The sequence below is a fragment of the Pseudorca crassidens genome, chromosome 1 (genome assembly GCF_039906515.1).
Source record: "Pseudorca crassidens isolate mPseCra1 chromosome 1, mPseCra1.hap1, whole genome shotgun sequence".
In the NCBI taxonomy this organism is placed as follows: domain Eukaryota; kingdom Metazoa; phylum Chordata; class Mammalia; order Artiodactyla; family Delphinidae; genus Pseudorca; species Pseudorca crassidens.
Genome location: NC_090296.1, coordinates 152,040,450 through 152,046,852, shown reverse-complemented (window position 1 = coordinate 152,046,852; position 6,403 = coordinate 152,040,450).

Sequence of the window (6,403 nt, the reverse complement as noted above, 5' to 3'; positions counted from 1 at the left end):
AATAAGCGTCGCCAAGTATTGTGTAGCCCTGGGCAAGCTGTTTAACCTCTCCATCCCTGAGTTTCTCTTGTGGAAAGCGAGAATAATAAACAGTAGCTGGCTCATCAAGTACTGGGGGGAGAGAGGGTTAAATGCACAAAAATGCGTGAAGCAGCCTCTCCTGATCCATTCTTCCCTCTTTGTGCCCGGCATGTTGTTGGCGCTCAACTCATGCTAAGACTCGGCCGCCTGCTCACTGCGTCCTCCTCTTGGCTTCTCTTTCCGATTAAGACAACGGACCAGTCCGGGGCTGCCGGCATCTCCTCTGTGCATCTGGCCACGCACACCGGGCCTGCGGCCACTTCTGCACCCTCAGTCCCCCTGGGCCTGAGGCCCATGCACTGAGTTAATACGATCAGCAGAACATCCTGGTTTCGACTTTCTGTCTTGTGTGCAAACACAGCGTCTCGATTATGGTTTCTTGACCCCTCCTGCCTTTCCCTGAGGCCTAGATCCTTCTTTCTTGTCTCCCTTTCCTTTTTTGCCCCCGGACCCCCACCCAGGGATAATGTAAGGATGGAAAGAAGGTCCTTGGGTCATAACTTCTTGTCAGACCCCAAGAGAGCGGGAGCTCTGAGCTCCAAAGCAGCCACCCTGCGGTCGTGCTTTCTTTGAGCTTCTAAGGCTTTGGCTTTTCCTGATTCCTGGGGAGGCTCAACACCTTCTCTTTTTCCTCCATTCCCCAGGGCCATGTCTGTGTGGATACAGGTGCACGTGGGGTGAGACATGCCCTGGAGTGGTCTAGGTGCGTCTCCCCCTGCCCCCAGCCTCAGGCCCTTCTGAGCTGAAGACTAAGCTCATGACTAGCCATTTCCCGAGGAAAAGTTGCGGCCGACCCCACCCATATCTCTAGATTGGCCCTTCTCTCCAGAGCCGTGACCTATGCTCTCACCAGCCTCCCCTGACCTGTTCTTCCCTTCTGCGCATTGCTTGTCTTCTCTCTGACCTCACTGTCCTTTCCTAGCCTGAAATTCTAAACGGGGTACCCCCAACCCTGCTGGAGAGCATGTGGAGAACCTTCCCCACTGGGCCATCACTGGACATTCTGTCTGTGTTGGTTTATCATTTTATCATCACTCCCTCTGTGTTCACTGTTTATTGCTAACAATTTCTGCAGACTCCCAACTGTATCTTGCCATGATTTAAAGAGGTAAAATGGCCCTACATATTGGATAAACATGCTCTACATTCTAGAACAATAGTTATGTCTGTTAGGTTAACCTGCAAAGTGCATAACCTAAATCCTATTTGCGTTAGAAAACAACCTATAATATGTCGATTTTTCTGCATCTGTGAAACACTGGTCTAAAATAATAATTGATCATCTCCTACTCATGTTGAATAGAGTCTTGTGAAAAATACACCTCATTAGGTTATTTCATCACAATAGTGATGACAGTAGGTATTATTAAGCACCTGTATGGCCAGCTCCTAAATATGCCTCTTGAGAAGGGCAGTAATATGATCATTCCTCTCCCCAAATTTATATCCAGGTTCTGTGAATTAATGAATAAGTTAGAGGTGCACTATGTGATTTTATTAGGAGGTGGGGAAAGTGTCTTTCCTGTCTGAGTTTTGCCACACTAGCAGCAAAATCAACTTGGGTTCCACCAACTGTTAGAAGACATTTCATCCACGCGTACGTCTGCTGCACAGCGGTCGTGGCGAAGGGCCTGCTCTGTGCCCGGTGGGGTCACCGTTCTCCCCTCACCCTCCTGCTCACCTTCGGCAGAGGAGGCTGGAGCAGGACCTCTACCCCAGCGCAGAAGTCAGGCTGGAGTGGAGGCCCTGGAAGTGGGTCCTCCCACTCAGCCCTGGGACCTGATTTCAGAAAAAGTACCCCGCATGCTTCGTGATGTTTCTCTCTCCCTTCCGTGAAGGGCTAGAGAGAGGGGATTGACTTGGACACAGCAAGTGTGTGCTTTTCTCCTTTTTCTGTTCATTCACCTGCCAAAAAAAGAACACCCCTTGCTCACAGACACATATACTGAAGAAAAAGACAACGAAAGAGAGAGGATGTCTTAATTTTAAGCCTCATCAGGGATAACCTCAATGTTTAAGAGCAGAGACTAAATCAGAGATTCTTCCCCCCCCTACCCACACACAGCACTGTGAATTCACCAAGGCAACAGTATCCAGGACCTGCGGCTCCACCCGTGAGAAGGCAGCAGCAGTCCTGAGGACGCCCAGATGGCATCCCAGACACAGGCAGCAGGCAGGCTGCATCTGGATGAGGCCGCCGGAGGCGGGGAGGAGCCCAGCTGACACTGTGTTTTTGTTTACAATCATTAAATGCATTGAAAAGGGACAATGAGGGATGAACGGAAAGGAATGCTGGGCGTGTCCTATACCTAAATATTTCACTCATGAGGGACAAGCCTCACCTCTGGCGTCAGGTCATAATTCTCAGGTGGGTCTGGATGCTCCCCCGGAGTTCTGAGGACACTCTCGTCACACACCCACAAGCCCCCTCGGGGCACAGTCGTTTTCCATGCGTTATCTTAACTCCTCTCCCCACACCTCAAAGTGCGATTATCCCCAAGTGGCAGGTTTAGGAGCTGAGGCTCAGGGCTGAAGGCACTGGCTCCAGGCCCCTGGTTCTGTACCCTTTCCAGCGGCCCACGGCTTCCAAGGACCTGGCGCTCCTCCTTCACAGGGTGTGTGCGGGATGCAAGCCCCAAGACTCGGCCGGCCTGCTTCTTAGCACACCTACCGATGGAAGGAAACACCTACACCTACAGATGGAAGGTCTCCTGCCCACCAGGCCTCACTGTGGATTGGGAACGGCCAAACCACCCATGTGGGGTCCACACTTTTTCGTTGATCAAGCCCTTGGGAATCTCACTCTAAAATTTCCTCCACTGTCCAGCAACATACCTGGGCAGCCAGGATGGGACCCTCCCCGGGGATGGGACCCTCAGCTCTGTTTCCACACACTCTGGCCCCTATTTTCATGCTTCTCAGAATAGATGGGTTGTTTCCCCTCACACCTCTCCTGCCCCCCGGCCCCCCAGCACACACGCTCACAAAAAGGAATCTTTTACATCCACGTTTTCCTTCTCAGAGCCCAGCACAGCCTGGGACGGAGCTCACGGCTTGGGCTGCAGTGAGGTGAAAGCTTGCCCATCCTGGGCCCAGGTCTCCACACACCCGGCTTGGCTTCCTCACCGCCCCCCCCCACACACCCCGGTTCCTCTTGAACCTATTCTGCAGCCCGCTTCCCTCCCCCTGCCCCTCCCATAAAGATCCCCCCCCTCCATCCCTGGCCTTCTCCTTGCTGTTCCCGGATGTGCTCCCCGCCTCCCTCCATCCCTCGCCTTCGCCTCGGCTGTTCCCGGATGCGCTCCCCCCTCCCACCCCACTCTTCCTGCTCCCCCGCGGGATCCCGGTCCTGGTGGTTCTCTTGATGACCTTGTGGGCCTCTACCCATCACTCCCCAACTGGCATCTCCTCCCTGAAGCCCAGTCCCATCCGCTGCCTCCAGCCTAAGAGGCAACCCAAACGATGCTAGCCAAGCACCTGGGAACTGGCCCCTGCCAAGTGCCATGCCCACGACTGCTTAGGGCTCAGCAATGGCACTTCTGTCCAAAGTCTTTGGACAGTCGCCCTGGCTTCCCTTCCCCTCATCCCACGTCCCAGCCCCAGCTGTTCCCGTGATCTGACTGCTCCTCACCACGCGGCCAAGTCCAACCACCCGCACCTGGAGGCTGTGGGGCTTCCTAACCCGCCCTGCTTGGTCCTGGACCCACAACCCATGGTGCCACAGCGGAGAGAGACAGATTATAAATGCGTCAATCAGTCACTGCCTGGCTTAAAGGCCCCTAGGGGCCTCCATGACACCAAGATAAAGTCCTTGCTCCTCAAAATGGCCTTGGAGGCCCTGGCCCTGGCCCCTGGATACCTCCCTTCCTTCCCCCAGGGCTGCAGGCTCATCAGCCTTTGGCTGGTTCTCCTCCTGGCTCAGGACTCCACCCTCCTGTCTTCCCTGGAACAGCCGCCAACACCCCCTACGCAGCAGAGGGGTGGGGCGGCTTCTTTCTGACCCTCACGTACCTGTACCTCTCGGGAGGACTTTCTTAGCACTCCTTCTAGAACTGTGCCACTCCCACCTCTAGAAGTATCCATCCCTCATTCTGCCTTATTTTCTTCAAGCACTCCCTGATACATTGCATGTTTTGTTTCTTTGTTCGTTTGTTTTCTCCCAGTAGAATGCAAGCTCTGTGAGGATAGAGATTTTATTTTGTTCACGGCTGTATCCCTAGTTCTTAGAGCAGTGCCTGGAGCACAGTAGGTGCTCAATAAATATTTGTTATAATAAATAATAAAAAATATTGAACAGAGGTTTAATAAGATGCATCAAAATACCGATTTCCCCACTGATGATAGAGATCAAGGTTAGTGAAGTATGGCAGTGGACCAAATCCAACCCGCAGCCTGTTTTTGTAAATAAAACTTTATTGGAAAACAGGCACATCTGCTCATTTGCATAAAGTTTATGGCTGCTTTCATGCTGCCACTAAAGTTGAGTAGTTGTGAGAAAGACTGCACTTAGCCGCTCTTTTACAAAAGCATTCACTATTTAAACACTGTAACCTGTTCTCTTCTTTTTAAGGAAATTAAGATTGAATGTGAGAATTTCTCTCACATTCAATAAATCACATCACTGTATGGTATAAGTTATATCTCCATGATACACATGAAGGTTGTTTAAAGATTTGTTAAGTCAGTAAGCAAAATAGAATAGACAACATTGTGAATTTTAAAAATAATTTCAGGCCTAGTCATTAACATTTTTTCTTCAGACCCTTTATTGTTGAGAAGGACATCTAATAGATTAAATTAGGTTTACCCATGCCAAACAAATCAATGGCTCTTTTATAAAACAAGGCTTGAAGCAAGAGAAAAATGATAGATTCACATTGAATCTTGTCTATGTTTAAAATACAGTGAGCCCCATATGTCTGAAAATGTGCTTATAATTAGAAATATTGGTAAACTAAGTGTAAGTGCCTTGTTATATCTGAATTTGATCAGAAAGGGTCCAAATTACCCATAATACTCTCAGCTATGCCCTCAAGTTGTCATAGAAACAACTATCCCTTTAAACATTTTTTTCACCCTCCATAAATCTCATTAAATAAAGATAATTGTGACACCTACCATGTCAAAAGCATTTGATTTTCAGATTGCACTTGAAGAAATGCACAAATTACACTTGTTCAGAGTAAGAAAAAAACAAAGCAGTACTCAATATTCTATGGTATAACTCAAGACAGATAAGACAGATTGCAGTAATTATTGTGAGAAAAGTAACCACAGTACTTGTTCAATATCCTAAAACAAAATTTACTGAGAATCCATATTGGACATGTCTGAGACCCTGGAACATTTTAAAATTTCATATAAGCTACTGGAACCTGCTTACCTTATCTATATTAATGCACTTCATCACCCTAAACAAATTTTGAGTGATAAAAGATGCCTTTCTCCTTTCACCTTTTTGATAGTTTACAGTCATGGTGTGTGTCATCCACTATGGACCTGGATTTGCCAATTTCAGGCTGAGGTAAACCAGTCCTCCTTTAACACCAGGATGGAGCTATATCATCACCACTAGGTGGTGCTCTGCAATAGTTCGTAAATTCCACAGTGTTTAAACTTGGCATTGACAGTGATTCTTTTCTTCAAGGAATGAATCACTCTTAATGCGTTTTTGCCATTCTCATCAGCACTATCTACTGCTCTCCTAACTTTAATTTGCTAAATCACCCTATTTTGAAGCAATGATGGCCTTTGACTCATACTGAAATCTCTGATGTAAAGTTCTTTAGGTTAAATAACATGTGGGCTTCTGAGAAGTGCTATTAATTCTCTCTTTTCTTTCACAATTAACTTCAAGTGAAACAATATTGTAAAGGAATGTGAACGACACTTTTTGCAGCCAACTAAGCAATTAAAAGCAAAGACAAATGAGCATTAACAAAAACCGAAATTCACCGTTCTTCGTGGTATCTGTAGTTGACATCTAAAGCTTTTGTTTATTTTCATTGCTAAGTCTTGTATGGCAAGTATGTTTTTGGTAGAGAGGATGAATTTTGTCTTTATCAGTGTGGTACAAGCAACCAGGCTCTGGTTAATACACTGTTTAATGGAAGCCGTTCCTAGGAGCCTCTCTGATGGACATTAGTACTGGGCTCTGTCACCCAGGAGAACACAGTGGTTTCGCTCCAGAGAGCTTTTGAAGGCAACTTCACTCTGGGCTGCTACATTTTTCCATGTTTCATTGGGAAAAAAATTCTGCACCATTATGTGTGAAGGTCATTCTGGTGTTGATCTGTAATAGGTACATATAGTTCCTCTCATT